We start from the raw sequence: 21421 nt of genomic DNA, 5'->3' as shown, positions 1-21421 counted from the left end.
ACTGTGGATCAGGACTTGAACACAGAGACTGCGTGACAGGACTGCACCTGAACACGGAGACTGTGGGACCGTACCTGAACACGGAGGCTGTGGGATAGGACCATACCTGAACACAGAGACTGTGGGACAGGACTGTACCTGAACACAGAGACTGTGGGACAGGAACTGAACACAGAGACTGTGGGACAGGACTGTACCTGAACACGGAGAATCTGGGACCGTACCTGAACACCGAGTCTGTGGGTCAGGACCTGAACACAGAGACTGTGGGACAGGACTGTACCTGAACACGGAGAATCTGGGACCGTACCTGAACACCGAGTCTGTGGGACAGGACCTGAACACGGAGACTGTGGGACAGGACTGTGCTGAACACGGAGAATCTGGGACCGTACCTGAACACGGAGACTGTGGATCAGGACTTGAACACAGAGACTCTGGGACAGGAACGTACCTGAACACGGAGAATCTGCGACGGTAGCTGAACACGGAGACTGTGGGACAGGACCGTACCTGAACACAGAGACTGTGGATCAGGACTTGAACACAGAGACTCTGGGATAGGAACGTACCTGAACACGGAGACTGTGGGACAGGACCTGAACACAGAGACTATGGGACAGGACCGTACCTGAACATGGAGTCTGTGGGAGCGGACCTGAACACGGAGACTGTGGGAGAGGACCTGAATACGTAGACTTTGGGACAGAACCATACCTGAACACGGAGACTGTGGGACAGGACCTGAACACAGAGACTGTGGGACAGGACCGTATCTGAACACAGAGACTGTGAGACAGGACCGTACCTGAACACAGAGGCTGTGGCACAGGACCTGAACACAGAGACTGTGGGACAGGACCATACCTGAACACAGAGACTGCTGGACCATACCTGAACACAGAGACTGAGGGTCGGGACCTGAACACAGAGACTGCGTGACAGGACCATACCTGAACACAGAGACTGTGGGATAGGACCGTATCTGAACAAAGAGACTGTGGGACAGGAACTGAACACAGAGTCTGTGGGACAAGACTGTACCTGAACACAAAGAATCTGGGACCGTACGTTAACACGGAGTCTGTGGGACAGGACCATATCTGAACACAGAGACTGTGGGACAGGACCGTACCTGAACACAGAGACTGTGGGACAGGACCTGAACACGGAGACTGTGGGACAGGTCCGTATCTGAGCACAGAGACGGTGGATCAGGACCTGAACACAGAGACTGTGGCACAGGACCTAAACACAGAGACTGTGAGACAGGTCCGTACCTGAACACGGACACTGCTGGACCATACCTGAACACAGAGACTGCGTGACAGGACTGCACCTGAACACGGAGACTGTGGGACAGGACCATACCTGAACACAGAGACTGTGGGATAGGACCGTATCTGAACACAGAGACTGTGGGACAGGAACTGAACACAGAGTCTGTGGGACAAGACTGTACCTGAACAGGGAGAATCTGGGACCGTACCTGAACACGGAGACTGTGGGACAGGACCATATCTGAACACAGAGACTGTGGGACAGGACCGTACCTGAACACCGATTCTGTGCGACTGGACCTGAACACGGAGACTGTGGGACAAGCACGTACCTGAACACCGAGTCTGTGGGACAGGACCGTACCTGAACACCGAGTCTGTGGGACAGGACCTGAACACAGAGACTGTGGGACAGGACTGTACCTGAACACGGAGAATCTGGGACCGTAGCTGAACACCGAGTCTGTGGGACAGGACCTGAACACAGAGAATGTGGGACAGGACTGTACCTGAACACGGAGAATCTGGGACCGTACCTGAGCACCGAGTCTGTGGGACAGGACTGTACCTGAACACGGAGAATCTGGGACCGTACCTGAGCACCGAGTCTGTGGGACAGGACCTGAACACAGAGACTATGTGACAGGACCGTAGCTGAACACGGAGACTGTGGGAGAGGACCTGAACACAGAGACTGTGGGACAGGACCGTATCTGAACACGGAGACTGTGGGACCGTACCTGAACACAGAGACTGTGGATCAGGACTTGAACACAGAGACTCTGGGACAGGAACGTACCTGAACATGGAGACTGTGGGACAGGACCGTACCTGAACACAGAGAATATGGGACAGGACCGTAGCTGAACACGGCGACTGTGGGTCGGGACCGTACCTGAACATGGAGACTGTGGGAGCGGACCTGAACACGGAGACTGTGGAAGAGGACCTGAACACGTAGACTTTGGGACAGGACCATACCTGAACACAGAGACTGTGGGACAGGACCTGAACACGGAGACTGTGGGACAGGTCCGTATCTGAGCACAGAGACGGTGGATCAGGACCTGAACACAGAGACTGTGGCACAGGACCTAAACACAGAGACTGTGAGACAGGTCCGTACCTGAACACGGACACTGCTGGACCATACCTGAACACAGAGACTGCGTGACAGGACTGCACCTGAACACGGAGACTGTGGGACAGGACCATACCTGAACACAGAGACTGTGGGATAGGACCGTATCTGAACACAGAGACTGTGGGACAGGAACTGAACACAGAGTCTGTGGGACAAGACTGTACCTGAACAGGGAGAATCTGGGACCGTACCTGAACACGGAGACTGTGGGACAGGACCATATCTGAACACCGATTCTGTGCGACTGGACCTGAACACGGAGACTGTGGGACAAGCACGTACCTGAACACCGAGTCTGTGGGACAGGACCGTACCTGAACACCGAGTCTGTGGGACAGGACCTGAACACAGAGACTGTGGGACAGGACTGTACCTGAATACGGAGAATCTGGGACCGTAGCTGAACACCGAGTCTGTGGGACAGGACCTGAACACAGAGAATGTGGGACAGGACTGTACCTGAACACGGAGAATCTGGGACCGTACCTGAGCACCGAGTCTGTGGGACAGGACCTGAACACAGAGACTATGTGACAGGACCGTAGCTGAACACGGAGACTGTGGGAGAGGACCTGAACACAGAGACTGTGGGACAGGACCGTATCTGAACACGGAGACTGTGGGACCGTACCTGAACACAGAGACTGTGGATCAGGACTTGAACACAGAGACTCTGGGACAGGAACGTACCTGAACATGGAGACTGTGGGACAGGACCGTACCTGAACACAGAGAATATGGGACAGGACCTGAACACAGAGACTGTGAGACAGGACCGTACCTGAACACAGAGACTGTGGGACAGGACCTGAACACAGGGACTGTGGAAGAGGACCTGAACACGTAGACTTTGGGACAGGACCATACCTGAACACAGAGACTGTGGGACAGGACCGTACCTGAACACAGAGACTGTGGGACAGGACCTGAACACAGGGACTGTGGGTCAATGCCGTACCTGAACACAGTGACTGTGGGACAGGACCTGAACACAGAGACTGTGAGACAAGACATGAACACGGAGACTGTGGGACAGGACCTGAACACAGAGAGTGTGGGACAAGACATGAACACGGAGACTGTGGGACCATACCTGAACACGGAGACTGTCGGACAAGACATGAACACGGAGACTGTGGGACCGTACCTGAACACGGAGACTCTGGGACAGGACCGTACCTGAACACAGAGACGGTGGATCAGGACCTGAACACAGAGACTGTGAGACAGGACCGTACCTGAACACAGAGACTGTGGGACAGGACCTGAACACAGGGACTGTGGGTCAATGCCGTACCTGAACACAGTGACTGTGGGTCAGGACATGAACACGGAGACTGTGGGACAGGACCTGAACACAGAGACTGTGGGACAAGACATGAACACGGAGACTGTGGGACCATACCTGAACACGGAGACAGTCGGACAAGACATGAACACGGAGACTGTTGGACCGTACCTGAACACAGAGACTCTGGGACAGAACTGTACCTGAACACAGAGACTGTGGGACAGGACCTGAACACAGGGACTGTGGGTCAATGCCGTACCTGAACACAGTGACTGTGGGTCAGGACATGAACACGGAGACTGTGGGACAGGACCTGAACACAGAGAGTGTGGGACAAGACATGAACACGGAGACTGTGGGACCGTACCTGAACACAGAGACTGTGGGACAAGACATGAACACGGAGACTGTGGGACCATACCTGAACACGGAGACAGTCGGACAAGACATGAACACGGAGACTGTTGGACCGTACCTGAACACAGAGACTCTGGGACAGGACTGTACCTGAACACAGAGACTGTGGGACAGGACCTGAACACAGGGACTGTGGGTCAATGCCGTACCTGAACACAGTGACTGTGGGTCAGGACATGAACACGGAGACTGTGGGACAGGACCTGAACACAGAGAGTGTGGGACAAGACATGAACACGGAGACTGTGGGACCATACCTGAACACGGAGACAGTCGGACAAGACATGAACACGGAGACTGTTGGACCGTACCTGAACACAGAGACTCTGGGACAGGACCGTATCTGAACATGGAGACTGTGGGAGAGGACCTGAATACGTAGACTTTGGGACAGAACCATACCTGAACACGGAGACTGTGGGACAGGACCTGAACACAGAGACTGTGGGACAGGACCGTATCTGAACACAGAGACTGTGAGACAGGACCGTACCTGAACACAGAGGCTGTGGCACAGGACCTGAACACAGAGACTGTGGGACAGGACCATACCTGAACACAGAGACTGCTGGACCATACCTGAACACAGAGACTGAGGGTCGGGACCTGAACACAGAGACTGCGTGACAGGACCATACCTGAACACAGAGACTGTGGGATAGGACCGTATCTGAACAAAGAGACTGTGGGACAGGAACTGAACACAGAGTCTGTGGGACAAGACTGTACCTGAACACAAAGAATCTGGGACCGTACGTTAACACGGAGTCTGTGGGACAGGACCATATCTGAACACAGAGACTGTGGGACAGGACCGTACCTGAACACCGAGTCTGTGCGACTGGACCTGAACACGGAGACTGCGGGACAAGCACGTACCTGAACACCGAGTCTGTGGGACAGGACCGTACCTGAACACCGAGTCTGTGGGACAGGACCTGAACACAGAGACTGTGGGACAGGACTGTACCTGAACACGGAGAATCTGGGACCGTAGCTGAACACCGAGTCTGTGGGACAGGACCTGAACACAGAGAATGTGGGACAGGACTGTACCTGAACACGGAGAATCTGGGACCGTACCTGAGCACCGAGTCTGTGGGACAGGACCTGAACACAGAGACTATGTGACAGGACCGTAGCTGAACACGGAGACTGTGGGAGAGGACCTGAACACAGAGACTGTGGGACAGGACCGTATCTGAACACGGAGACTGTGGGACCGTACCTGAACACAGAGACTGTGGATCAGGACTTGAACACAGAGACTGCGTGACAGGACTGCACCTGAACACGGAGACTGTGGGACCGTACCTGAACACGGAGGCTGTGGGATAGGACCATACCTGAACACAGAGACTGTGGGACAGGACTGTACCTGAACACAGAGACTGTGGGACAGGAACTGAACACAGAGACTGTGGGACAGGACTGTACCTGAACACGGAGAATCTGGGACCGTACCTGAACACCGAGTCTGTGGGTCAGGACCTGAACACAGAGACTGTGGGACAGGACTGTACCTGAACACGGAGAATCTGGGACCGTACCTGAACACCGAGTCTGTGGGACAGGACCTGAACACGGAGACTGTGGGACAGGACTGTGCTGAACACGGAGAATCTGGGACCGTACCTGAACACGGAGACTGTGGATCAGGACTTGAACACAGAGACTCTGGGACAGGAACGTACCTGAACACGGAGAATCTGCGACGGTAGCTGAACACGGAGACTGTGGGACAGGACCGTACCTGAACACAGAGACTGTGGATCAGGACTTGAACACAGAGACTCTGGGATAGGAACGTACCTGAACACGGAGACTGTGGGACAGGACCTGAACACAGAGACTATGGGACAGGACCGTACCTGAACATGGAGTCTGTGGGAGCGGACCTGAACACGGAGACTGTGGGAGAGGACCTGAATACGTAGACTTTGGGACAGAACCATACCTGAACACGGAGACTGTGGGACAGGACCTGAACACAGAGACTGTGGGACAGGACCGTATCTGAACACAGAGACTGTGAGACAGGACCGTACCTGAACACAGAGGCTGTGGCACAGGACCTGAACACAGAGACTGTGGGACAGGACCATACCTGAACACAGAGACTGCTGGACCATACCTGAACACAGAGACTGAGGGTCGGGACCTGAACACAGAGACTGCGTGACAGGACCATACCTGAACACAGAGACTGTGGGATAGGACCGTATCTGAACAAAGAGACTGTGGGACAGGAACTGAACACAGAGTCTGTGGGACAAGACTGTACCTGAACACAAAGAATCTGGGACCGTACATTAACACGGAGTCTGTGGGACAGGACCATATCTGAACACAGAGACTGTGGGACAGGACCGTACCTGAACACCGAGTCTGTGCGACTGGACCTGAACACGGAGACTGCGGGACAAGCACGTACCTGAACACCGAGTCTGTGGGACAGGACCGTACCTGAACACCGAGTCTGTGGGACAGGACCTGAACACAGAGACTGTGGGACAGGACTGTACCTGAACACGGAGAATCTGGGACCGTAGCTGAACACCGAGTCTGTGGGACAGGACCTGAACACAGAGAATGTGGGACAGGACTGTACCTGAACACGGAGAATCTGGGACCGTACCTGACCACCGAGTCTGTGGGACAGGACCTGAACACGGAGACTGTGGGACAGGACTGTGCTGAACACGGAGAATCTGGGACCGTACCTGAACACGGAGACTGTGGATCAGGACTTGAACACAGAGACTCTGGGACAGGAACGTACCTGAACACGGAGAATCTGCGACGGTAGCTGAACACGGAGACTGTGGGACAGGACCGTACCTGAACACAGAGACTGTGGATCAGGACTTGAACACAGAGACTCTGGGATAGGAACGTACCTGAACACGGAGACTGTGGGACTGGACCTGAACACAGAGACTATGGGACAGGACCGTACCTGAACATGGAGTCTGTGGGAGCGGACCTGAACACGGAGACTGTGGGAGAGGACCTGAATACGTAGACTTTGGGACAGAACCATACCTGAACACGGAGACTGTGGGACAGGACCTGAACACAGAGACTGTGGGACAGGACCGTATCTGAACACAGAGACTGTGAGACAGGACCGTACCTGAACACAGAGGCTGTGGCACAGGACCTGAACACAGAGACTGTGGGACAGGACCATACCTGAACACAGAGACTGCTGGACCATACCTGAACACAGAGACTGAGGGTCGGGACCTGAACACAGAGACTGCGTGACAGGACCATACCTGAACACAGAGACTGTGGGATAGGACCGTATCTGAACAAAGAGACTGTGGGACAGGAACTGAACACAGAGTCTGTGGGACAAGACTGTACCTGAACACAAAGAATCTGGGACCGTACGTTAACACGGAGTCTGTGGGACAGGACCATATCTGAACACAGAGACTGTGGGACAGGACCGTGCCTGAACACCGAGTCTGTGCGACTGGACCTGAACACGGAGACTGCGGGACAAGCACGTACCTGAACACCGAGTCTGTGGGACAGGACCGTACCTGAACACCGAGTCTGTGGGACAGGACCTGAACACAGAGACTGTGGGACAGGACTGTACCTGAACACGGAGAATCTGGGACCGTAGCTGAACACCGAGTCTGTGGGACAGGACCTGAACACAGAGAATGTGGGACAGGACTGTACCTGAACACGGAGAATCTGGGACCGTACCTGACCACCGAGTCTGTGGGACAGGACCTGAACACAGAGACTATGTGACAGGACCGTAGCTGAACACGGAGACTGTGGGAGAGGACCTGAACACAGAGACTGTGGGACAGGACCGTATCTGAACACGGAGACTGTGGGACCGTACCTGAACACAGAGACTGTGGATCAGGACTTGAACACAGAGACTCTGGGACAGGAACGTACCTGAACATGGAGACTGTGGGACAGGACCGTACCTGAACACAGAGAATATGGGACAGGACCGTAGCTGAACACGGCGACTGTGGGTCGGGACCGTACCTGAACATGGAGACTGTGGGAGCGGACCTGAACACGGAGACTGTGGAAGAGGACCTGAACACGTAGACTTTGGGACAGGACCATACCTGAACACAGAGACTGTGGGACAGGACCTGAACACGGAGACTGTGGGACAGGTCCGTATCTGAGCACAGAGACGGTGGATCAGGACCTGAACACAGAGACTGTGGTACAGGACCTAAACACAGAGACTGTGAGACAGGTCCGTACCTGAACACGGACACTGCTGGACCATACCTGAACACAGAGACTGCGTGACCGGACTGCACCTGAACACGGAGACTGTGGGACAGGACCATACCTGAACACAGAGACTGTGGGATAGGACCGTATCTGAACACAGAGACTGTGGGACAGGAACTGAACACAGAGTCTGTGGGACAAGACTGTACCTGAACAGGGAGAATCTGGGACCGTACCTGAACACGGAGACTGTGGGACAGGACCATATCTGAACACAGAGACTGTGGGACAGGACCGTACCTGAACACCGATTCTGTGCGACTGGACCTGAACACGGAGACTGTGGGACAAGCACGTACCTGAACACCGAGTCTGTGGGACAGGACCGTACCTGAACACCGAGTCTGTGGGACAGGACCTGAACACAGAGACTGTGGGACAGGACTGTACCTGAACACGGAGAATCTGGGACCGTAGCTGAACACCGAGTCTGTGGGACAGGACCTGAACACAGAGAATGTGGGACAGGACTGTACCTGAACACGGAGAATCTGGGACCGTACCTGAGCACCGAGTCTGTGGGACAGGACCTGAACACAGAGACTATGTGACAGGACCGTAGCTGAACACGGAGACTGTGGGAGAGGACCTGAACACAGAGACTGTGGGACAGGACCGTATCTGAACACGGAGACTGTGGGACCGTACCTGAACACAGAGACTGTGGATCAGGACTTGAACACAGAGACTGCGTGACAGGACTGCACCTGAACACGGAGACTGTGGGACCGTACCTGAACACGGAGGCTGTGGGATAGGACCATACCTGAACACAGAGACTGTGGGACAGGACTGTACCTGAACACAGAGACTGTGGGACAGGAACTGAACACAGAGACTGTGGGACAGGACTGTACCTGAACACGGAGAATCTGGGACCGTACCTGAACACCGAGTCTGTGGGTCAGGACCTGAACACAGAGACTGTGGGACAGGACTGTACCTGAACACGGAGAATCTGGGACCGTACCTGAACACCGAGTCTGTGGGACAGGACCTGAACACGTAGACTGTGGGACAGGACTGTGCTGAACACGGAGAATCTGGGACCGTACCTGAACACGGAGACTGTGGATCAGGACTTGAACACAGAGACTCTGGGACAGGAACGTACCTGAACACGGAGAATCTGCGACGGTAGCTGAACACGGAGACTGTGGGACAGGACCGTACCTGAACACAGAGACTGTGGGTCGGGACCTGAACACAGAGACTGTGGGACGGGACCTGAACACAGAGACTGTGGGACTGTACCTGAACACAGAGACTGTGGGACGGGACCTGAACACGGAGACTGTGGGACAGGACTGTACCTGAACACGGAGAATCTGGGACCGTAGCTGAACACCGAGTCTGTGGGACAGGACCTGAACACAGAGAATGTGGGACAGGACTGTACCTGAACACGGAGAATCTGGGACCGTACCTGAGCACCGAGTCTGTGGGACAGGACTGTACCTGAACACGGAGAATCTGGGACCGTACCTGAGCACCGAGTCTGTGGGACAGGACCTGAACACAGAGACTATGTGACAGGACCGTAGCTGAACACGGAGACTGTGGGAGAGGACCTGAACACAGAGACTGTGGGACAGGACCGTATCTGAACACGGAGACTGTGGGACCGTACCTGAACACAGAGACTGTGGATCAGGACTTGAACACAGAGACTCTGGGACAGGAACGTACCTGAACATGGAGACTGTGGGACAGGACCGTACCTGAACACAGAGAATATGGGACAGGACCGTAGCTGAACACGGCGACTGTGGGTCGGGACCGTACCTGAACATGGAGACTGTGGGAGCGGACCTGAACACGGAGACTGTGGAAGAGGACCTGAACACGTAGACTTTGGGACAGGACCATACCTGAACACAGAGACTGTGGGACAGGACCTGAACACGGAGACTGTGGGACAGGTCCGTATCTGAGCACAGAGACGGTGGATCAGGACCTGAACACAGAGACTGTGGCACAGGACCTAAACACAGAGACTGTGAGACAGGTCCGTACCTGAACACGGACACTGCTGGACCATACCTGAACACAGAGACTGCGTGACAGGACTGCACCTGAACACGGAGACTGTGGGACAGGACCATACCTGAACACAGAGACTGTGGGATAGGACCGTATCTGAACACAGAGACTGTGGGACAGGAACTGAACACAGAGTCTGTGGGACAAGACTGTACCTGAACAGGGAGAATCTGGGACCGTACCTGAACACGGAGACTGTGGGACAGGACCATATCTGAACACCGATTCTGTGCGACTGGACCTGAACACGGAGACTGTGGGACAAGCACGTACCTGAACACCGAGTCTGTGGGACAGGACCGTACCTGAACACCGAGTCTGTGGGACAGGACCTGAACACAGAGACTGTGGGACAGGACTGTACCTGAATACGGAGAATCTGGGACCGTAGCTGAACACCGAGTCTGTGGGACAGGACCTGAACACAGAGAATGTGGGACAGGACTGTACCTGAACACGGAGAATCTGGGACCGTACCTGAGCACCGAGTCTGTGGGACAGGACCTGAACACAGAGACTATGTGACAGGACCGTAGCTGAACACGGAGACTGTGGGAGAGGACCTGAACACAGAGACTGTGGGACAGGACCGTATCTGAACACGGAGACTGTGGGACCGTACCTGAACACAGAGACTGTGGATCAGGACTTGAACACAGAGACTCTGGGACAGGAACGTACCTGAACATGGAGACTGTGGGACAGGACCGTACCTGAACACAGAGAATATGGGACAGGACCTGAACACAGAGACTGTGAGACAGGACCGTACCTGAACACAGAGACTGTGGGACAGGACCTGAACACAGGGACTGTGGAAGAGGACCTGAACACGTAGACTTTGGGACAGGACCATACCTGAACACAGAGACTGTGGGACAGGACCTGAACACGGAGACTGTGGGACAGGTCCGTATCTGAGCACAGAGACGGTGGATCAGGACCTGAACACAGAGACTGTGAGACAGGACCGTACCTGAACACAGAGACTGTGGGACAGGACCTGAACACAGGGACTGTGGGTCAATGCCGTACCTGAACACAGTGACTGTGGGACAGGACCTGAACACAGAGACTGTGAGACAAGACATGAACACGGAGACTGTGGGACAGGACCTGAACACAGAGAGTGTGGGACAAGACATGAACACGGAGACTGTGGGACCATACCTGAACACGGAGACTGTCGGACAAGACATGAACACGGAGACTGTGGGACCGTACCTGAACACGGAGACTCTGGGACAGGACCGTACCTGAACACAGAGACGGTGGATCAGGACCTGAACACAGAGACTGTGAGACAGGACCGTACCTGAACACAGAGACTGTGGGACAGGACCTGAACACAGGGACTGTGGGTCAATGCCGTACCTGAACACAGTGACTGTGGGTCAGGACATGAACACGGAGACTGTGGGACAGGACCTGAACACAGAGACTGTGGGACAAGACATGAACACGGAGACTGTGGGACCATACCTGAACACGGAGACAGTCGGACAAGACATGAACACGGAGACTGTTGGACCGTACCTGAACACAGAGACTCTGGGACAGAACTGTACCTGAACACAGAGACTGTGGGACAGGACCTGAACACAGGGACTGTGGGTCAATGCCGTACCTGAACACAGTGACTGTGGGTCAGGACATGAACACGGAGACTGTGGGACAGGACCTGAACACAGAGAGTGTGGGACAAGACATGAACACGGAGACTGTGGGACCGTACCTGAACACAGAGACTGTGGGACAAGACATGAACACGGAGACTGTGGGACCATACCTGAACACGGAGACAGTCGGACAAGACATGAACACGGAGACTGTTGGACCGTACCTGAACACAGAGACTCTGGGACAGGACTGTACCTGAACACAGAGACTGTGGGACAGGACCTGAACACAGGGACTGTGGGTCAATGCCGTACCTGAACACAGTGACTGTGGGTCAGGACATGAACACGGAGACTGTGGGACAGGACCTGAACACAGAGAGTGTGGGACAAGACATGAACACGGAGACTGTGGGACCATACCTGAACACGGAGACAGTCGGACAAGACATGAACACGGAGACTGTTGGACCGTACCTGAACACAGAGACTCTGGGACAGGACCGTATCTGAACATGGAGACTGTGGGAGAGGACCTGAATACGTAGACTTTGGGACAGAACCATACCTGAACACGGAGACTGTGGGACAGGACCTGAACACAGAGACTGTGGGACAGGACCGTATCTGAACACAGAGACTGTGAGACAGGACCGTACCTGAACACAGAGGCTGTGGCACAGGACCTGAAGACAGAGACTGTGGGACAGGACCATACCTGAACACAGAGACTGCTGGACCATACCTGAACACAGAGACTGAGGGTCGGGACCTGAACACAGAGACTGCGTGACAGGACCATACCTGAACACAGAGACTGTGGGATAGGACCGTATCTGAACAAAGAGACTGTGGGACAGGAACTGAACACAGAGTCTGTGGGACAAGACTGTACCTGAACACAAAGAATCTGGGACCGTACGTTAACACGGAGTCTGTGGGACAGGACCATATCTGAACACAGAGACTGTGGGACAGGACCGTACCTGAACACCGAGTCTGTGCGACTGGACCTGAACACGGAGACTGCGGGACAAGCACGTACCTGAACACCGAGTCTGTGGGACAGGACCGTACCTGAACACCGAGTCTGTGGGACAGGACCTGAACACAGAGACTGTGGGACAGGACTGTACCTGAACACGGAGAATCTGGGACCGTAGCTGAACACCGAGTCTGTGGGACAGGACCTGAACACAGAGAATGTGGGACAGGACTGTACCTGAACACGGAGAATCTGGGACCGTACCTGACCACCGAGTCTGTGGGACAGGACCTGAACACAGAGACTATGTGACAGGACCGTAGCTGAACACGGAGACTGTGGGAGAGGACCTGAACACAGAGACTGTGGGACAGGACCGTATCTGAACACGGAGACTGTGGGACCGTACCTGAACACAGAGACTGTGGATCAGGACTTGAACACAGAGACTGCGTGACAGGACTGCACCTGAACACGGAGACTGTGGGACCGTACCTGAACACGGAGGCTGTGGGATAGGACCATACCTGAACACAGAGACTGTGGGACAGGACTGTACCTGAACACAGAGACTGTGGGACAGGAACTGAACACAGAGACTGTGGGACAGGAACTGAACACAGAGACTGTGGGACAGGACTGTACCTGAACACGGAGAATCTGGGACCGTACCTGAACACCGAGTCTGTGGGTCAGGACCTGAACACAGAGACTGTGGGACAGGACTGTACCTGAACACGGAGAATCTGGGACCGTACCTGAACACCGAGTCTGTGGGACAGGACCTGAACACGGAGACTGTGGGACAGGACTGTGCTGAACACGGAGAATCTGGGACCGTACCTGAACACGGAGACTGTGGATCAGGACTTGAACACAGAGACTCTGGGACAGGAACGTACCTGAACACGGAGAATCTGCGACGGTAGCTGAACACGGAGACTGTGGGACAGGACCGTACCTGAACACAGAGACTGTGGATCAGGACTTGAACACAGAGACTCTGGGATAGGAACGTACCTGAACACGGAGACTGTGGGACAGGACCTGAACACAGAGACTATGGGACAGGACCGTACCTGAACATGGAGTCTGTGGGAGCGGACCTGAACACGGAGACTGTGGGAGAGGACCTGAATACGTAGACTTTGGGACAGAACCATACCTGAACACGGAGACTGTGGGACAGGACCTGAACACAGAGACTGTGGGACAGGACCGTATCTGAACACAGAGACTGTGAGACAGGACCGTACCTGAACACAGAGGCTGTGGCACAGGACCTGAACACAGAGACTGTGGGACAGGACCATACCTGAACACAGAGACTGCTGGACCATACCTGAACACAGAGACTGAGGGTCGGGACCTGAACACAGAGACTGCGTGACAGGACCATACCTGAACACAGAGACTGTGGGATAGGACCGTATCTGAACAAAGAGACTGTGGGACAGGAACTGAACACAGAGTCTGTGGGACAAGACTGTACCTGAACACAAAGAATCTGGGACCGTACATTAACACGGAGTCTGTGGGACAGGACCATATCTGAACACAGAGACTGTGGGACAGGACCGTACCTGAACACCGAGTCTGTGCGACTGGACCTGAACACGGAGACTGCGGGACAAGCACGTACCTGAACACCGAGTCTGTGGGACAGGACCGTACCTGAACACCGAGTCTGTGGGACAGGACCTGAACACAGAGACTGTGGGACAGGACTGTACCTGAACACGGAGAATCTGGGACCGTAGCTGAACACCGAGTCTGTGGGACAGGACCTGAACACAGAGAATGTGGGACAGGACTGTACCTGAACACGGAGAATCTGGGACCGTACCTGACCACCGAGTCTGTGGGACAGGACCTGAACACGGAGACTGTGGGACAGGACTGTGCTGAACACGGAGAATCTGGGACCGTACCTGAACACGGAGACTGTGGATCAGGACTTGAACACAGAGACTCTGGGACAGGAACGTACCTGAACACGGAGAATCTGCGACGGTAGCTGAACACGGAGACTGTGGGACAGGACCGTACCTGAACACAGAGACTGTGGATCAGGACTTGAACACAGAGACTCTGGGATAGGAACGTACCTGAACACGGAGACTGTGGGACTGGACCTGAACACAGAGACTATGGGACAGGACCGTACCTGAACATGGAGTCTGTGGGAGCGGACCTGAACACGGAGACTGTGGGAGAGGACCTGAATACGTAGACTTTGGGACAGAACCATACCTGAACACGGAGACTGTGGGACAGGACCTGAACACAGAGACTGTGGGACAGGACCGTATCTGAACACAGAGACTGTGAGACAGGACCGTACCTGAACACAGAGGCTGTGGCACAGGACCTGAACACAGAGACTGTGGGACAGGACCATACCTGAACACAGAGACTGCTGGACCATACCTGAACACAGAGACTGAGGGTCGGGACCTGAACACAGAGACTGCGTGACAGGACCATACCTGAACACAGAGACTGTGGGATAGGACCGTATCTGAACAAAGAGACTGTGGGACAGGAACTGAACACAGAGTCTGTGGGACAAGACTGTACCTGAACACAAAGAATCTGGGACCGTACGTTAACACGGAGTCTGTGGGACAGGACCATATCTGAACACAGAGACTGTGGGACAGGACCGTACCTGAACACCGAGTCTGTGCGACTGGACCTGAACACGGAGACTGCGGGACAAGCACGTACCTGAACACCGAGTCTGTGGGACAGGACCGTACCTGAACACCGAGTCTGTGGGACAGGACCTGAACACAGAGACTGTGGGACAGGACTGTACCTGAACACGGAGAATCTGGGACCGTAGCTGAACACCGAGTCTGTGGGACAGGACCTGAACACAGAGAATGTGGGACAGGACTGTACCTGAACACGGAGAATCTGGGACCGTACCTGACCACCGAGTCTGTGGGACAGGACCTGAACACAGAGACTATGTGACAGGACCGTAGCTGAACACGGAGACTGTGGGAGAGGACCTGAACACAGAGACTGTGGGACAGGACCGTATCTGAACACGGAGACTGTGGGACCGTACCTGAACACAGAGACTGTGGATCAGGACTTGAACACAGAGACTCTGGGACAGGAACGTACCTGAACATGGAGACTGTGGGACAGGACCGTACCTGAACACAGAGAATATGGGACAGGACCGTAGCTGAACACGGCGACTGTGGGTCGGGACCGTACCTGAACATGGAGACTGTGGGAGCGGACCTGAACACGGAGACTGTGGAAGAGGACCTGAACACGTAGACTTTGGGACAGGACCATACCTGAACACAGAGACTGTGGGACAGGACCTGAACACGGAGACTGTGGGACAGGTCCGTATCTGAGCACAGAGACGGTGGATCAGGACCTGAACACAGAGACTGTGGCACAGGACCTAAACACAGAGACTGTGAGACAGGTCCGTACCTGAACACGGACACTGCTGGACCATACCTGAACACAGAGACTGCGTGACCGGACTGCACCTGAACACGGAGACTGTGGGACAGGACCATACCTGAACACAGAGACTGTGGGATAGGACCGTATCTGAACACAGAGACTGTGGGACAGGAACTGAACACAGAGTATGTGGGACAAGACTGTACCTGAACAGGGAGAATCTGGGACCGTACCTGAACACGGAGACTGTGGGACAGGACCATATCTGAACACAGAGACTGTGGGACAGGACCGTACCTGAACACCGATTCTGTGCGACTGGACCTGAACACGGAGACTGTGGGACAAGCACGTACCTGAACACCGAGTCTGTGGGACAGGACCGTACCTGAACACCGAGTCTGTGGGACAGGACCTGAACACAGAGACTGTGGGACAGGACTGTACCTGAACACGGAGAATCTGGGACCGTAGCTGAACACCGAGTCTGTGGGACAGGACCTGAACACAGAGAATGTGGGACAGGACTGTACCTGAACACGGAGAATCTGGGACCGTACCTGAGCACCGAGTCTGTGGGACAGGACCTGAACACAGAGACTATGTGACAGGACCGTAGCTGAACACGGAGACTGTGGGAGAGGACCTGAACACAGAGACTGTGGGACAGGACCGTATCTGAACACGGAGACTGTGGGACCGTACCTGAACACAGAGACTGTGGATCAGGACTTGAACACAGAGACTGCGTGACAGGACTGCACCTGAACACGGAGACTGTGGGACCGTACCTGAACACGGAGGCTGTGGGATAGGACCATACCTGAACACAGAGACTGTGGGACAGGACTGTACCTGAACACAGAGACTGTGGGACAGGAACTGAACACAGAGACTGTGGGACAGGACTGTACCTGAACACGGAGAATCTGGGACCGTACCTGAACACCGAGTCTGTGGGTCAGGACCTGAACACAGAGACTGTGGGACAGGACTGTACCTGAACACGGAGAATCTGGGACCGTACCTGAACACCGAGTCTGTGGGACAGGACCTGAACACGTAGACTGTGGGACAGGACTGTGCTGAACACGGAGAATCTGGGACCGTACCTGAACACGGAGACTGTGGATCAGGACTTGAACACAGAGACTCTGGGACAGGAACGTACCTGAACACGGAGAATCTGCGACGGTAGCTGAACACGGAGACTGTGGGACAGGACCGTACCTGAACACAGAGACTGTGGGTCGGGACCTGAACACAGAGACTGTGGGACGGGACCTGAACACAGAGACTGTGGGACTGTACCTGAACACAGAGACTGTGGGACGGGACCTGAACACGGAGACTGTGGGACAGGACCGTATCTGAACACAGAGACTGTGAGACAGGACCGTACCTGAACACAGAGGCTGTGGCACAGGACCTGAACACAGAGACTGTGGGACAGGACCATACCTGAACACAGAGACTGCTGGACCATACCTGAACACAGAGACTGAGGGTCGGGACCTGAACACAGAGACTGCGTGACAGGACCATACCTGAACACAGAGACTGTGGGATAGGACCGTATCTGAACAAAGAGACTGTGGGACAGGAACTGAACACAGAGTCTGTGGGACAAGACTGTACCTGAACACAAAGAATCTGGGACCGTACGTTAACACGGAGTCTGTGGGACAGGACCATATCTGAACACAGAGACTGTGGGACAGGACCGTACCTGAACACCGAGTCTGTGCGACTGGACCTGAACACGGAGACTGCGGGACAAGCACGTACCTGAACACCGAGTCTGTGGGACAGGACCGTACCTGAACACCGAGTCTGTGGGACAGGACCTGAACACAGAGACTGTGGGACAGGACTGTACCTGAACACGGAGAATCTGGGACCGTAGCTGAACACCGAGTCTGTGGGACAGGACCTGAACACAGAGAATGTGGGACAGGACTGTACCTGAACACGGAGAATCTGGGACCGTACCTGACCACCGAGTCTGTGGGACAGGACCTGAACACAGAGACTATGTGACAGGACCGTAGCTGAACACGGAGACTGTGGGAGAGGACCTGAACACAGAGACTGTGGGACAGGACCGTATCTGAACACGGAGACTGTGGGACCGTACCTGAACACAGAGACTGTGGATCAGGACTTGAACACAGAGACTGCGTGACAGGACTGCACCTGAACACGGAGACTGTGGGACCGTACCTGAACACGGAGGCTGTGGGATAGGACCATACCTGAACACAGAGACTGTGGGACAGGACTGTACCTGAACACAGAGACTGTGGGACAGGAACTGAACACAGAGACTGTGGGACAGGACTGTACCTGAACACGGAGAATCTGGGACCGTACCTGAACACCGAGTCTGTGGGTCAGGACCTGAACACAGAGACTGTGGGACAGGACTGTACCTGAACACGGAGAATCTGGGACCGTACCTGAACACCGAGTCTGTGGGACAGGACCTGAACACGGAGACTGTGGGACAGGACTGTGCTGAACACGGAGAATCTGGGACCGTACCTGAACACGGAGACTGTGGATCAGGACTTGAACACAGAGACTCTGGGACAGGAACGTACCTGAACACGGAGAATCTGCGACGGTAGCTGAACACGGAGACTGTGGGACAGGACCGTACCTGAACACAGAGACTGTGGATCAGGACTTGAACACAGAGACTCTGGGATAGGAACGTACCTGAACACGGAGACTGTGGGACAGGACCTGAACACAGAGACTATGGGACAGGACCGTACCTGAACATGGAGTCTGTGGGAGCGGACCTGAACACGGAGACTGTGGGAGAGGACCTGAATACGTAGACTTTGGGACAGAACCATACCTGAACACGGAGACTGTGGGACAGGACCTGAACACAGAGACTGTGGGACAGGACCGTATCTGAACACAGAGACTGTGAGACAGGACCGTACCTGAACACAGAGGCTGTGGCACAGGACCTGAACACAGAGACTGTGGGACAGGACCATACCTGAACACAGAGACTGCTGGACCATACCTGAACACAGAGACTGAGGGTCGGGACCTGAACACAGAGACTGCGTGACAGGACCATACCTGAACACAGAGACTGTGGGATAGGACCGTATCTGAACAAAGAGACTGTGGGACAGGAACTGAACACAGAGTCTGTGGGACAAGACTGTACCTGAACACAAAGAATCTGGGACCGTACGTTAACACGGAGTCTGTGGGACAGGACCATATCTGAACACAGAGACTGTGGGACAGGACCGTACCTGAACACCGAGTCTGTGCGACTGGACCTGAACACGGAGACTGCGGGACAAGCACGTACCTGAACACCGAGTCTGTGGGACAGGACCGTACCTGAACACCGAGTCTGTGGGACAGGACCTGAACACAGAGACTGTGGGACAGGACTGTACCTGAACACGGAGAATCTGGGACCGTAGCTGAACACCGAGTCTGTGGGACAGGACCTGAACACAGAGAATGTGGGACAGGACTGTACCTGAACACGGAGAATCTGGGACCGTACCTGACCACCGAGTCTGTGGGACAGGACCTGAACACGGAGACTGTGGGACAGGACTGTGCTGAACACGGAGAATCTGGGACCGTACCTGAACACGGAGACTGTGGATCAGGACTTGAACACAGAGACTCTGGGACAGGAACGTACCTGAACACGGAGAATCTGCGACGGTAGCTGAACACGGAGACTGTGGGACAGGACCGTACCTGAACACAGAGACTGTGGATCAGGTCTTGAACACAGAGACTCTGGGATAGGAACGTACCTGAACACGGAGACTGTGGGACTGGACCTGAACACAGAGACTATGGGACAGGACCGTACCTGAACATGGAGTCTGTGGGAGCGGACCTGAACACGGAGACTGTGGGAGAGGACCTGAATACGTAGACTTTGGGACAGAACCATACCTGAACACGGAGACTGTGGGACAGGACCTGAACACAGAGACTGTGGGACAGGACCGTATCTGAACACAGAGACTGTGAGACAGGACCGTACCTGAACACAGAGGCTGTGGCACAGGACCTGAACACAGAGACTGTGGGACAGGACCATACCTGAACACAGAGACTGCTGGACCATACCTGAACACAGAGACTGAGGGTCGGGACCTGAACACAGAGACTGCGTGACAGGACCATACCTGAACACAGAGACTGTGGGATAGGACCGTATCTGAACAAAGAGACTGTGGGACAGGAACTGAACACAGAGTCTGTGGGACAAGACTGTACCTGAACACAAAGAATCTGGGACCGTACGTTAACACGGAGTCTGTGGGACAGGACCATATCTGAACACAGAGACTGTGGGACAGGACCGTACCTGAACACCGAGTCTGTGGGACAGGACCTGAACACAGAGACTGTGGGACAGGACTGTACCTGAACACGGAGAATCTGGGACCGTAGCTGACCACCGAGTCTGTGGGACAGGACCTGAACACAGAGACTATGTGACAGGACCGTAGCTGAACACGGAGACTGTGGGAGAGGACCTGAACACAGAGACTGTGGGACAGGACCGTATCTGAACACGGAGACTGTGGGACCGTACCTGAACACAGAGACTGTGGATCAGGACTTGAACACAGAGACTCTGGGACAGGAACGTACCTGAACATGGAGACTGTGGGACAGGACCGTACCTGAACACAGAGAATATGGGACAGGACCGTAGCTGAACACGGCGACTGTGGGTCGGGACCGTACCTGAACATGGAGACTGTGGGAGCGGACCTGAACACGGAGACTGTGGAAGAGGACCTGAACACGTAGACTTTGGGACAGGACCATACCTGAACACAGAGACTGTGGGACAGGACCTGAACACGGAGACTGTGGGACAGGTCCGTACCTGAACAC

This window comes from Hemitrygon akajei, chromosome 11 (assembly GCF_048418815.1).
Source record: "Hemitrygon akajei chromosome 11, sHemAka1.3, whole genome shotgun sequence".
Taxonomy (NCBI): Eukaryota; Metazoa; Chordata; class Chondrichthyes; order Myliobatiformes; family Dasyatidae; genus Hemitrygon; species Hemitrygon akajei.
The sequence above is the reverse complement of the archived record's forward strand: the minus strand, read 5'-3'. Positions refer to the sequence as shown.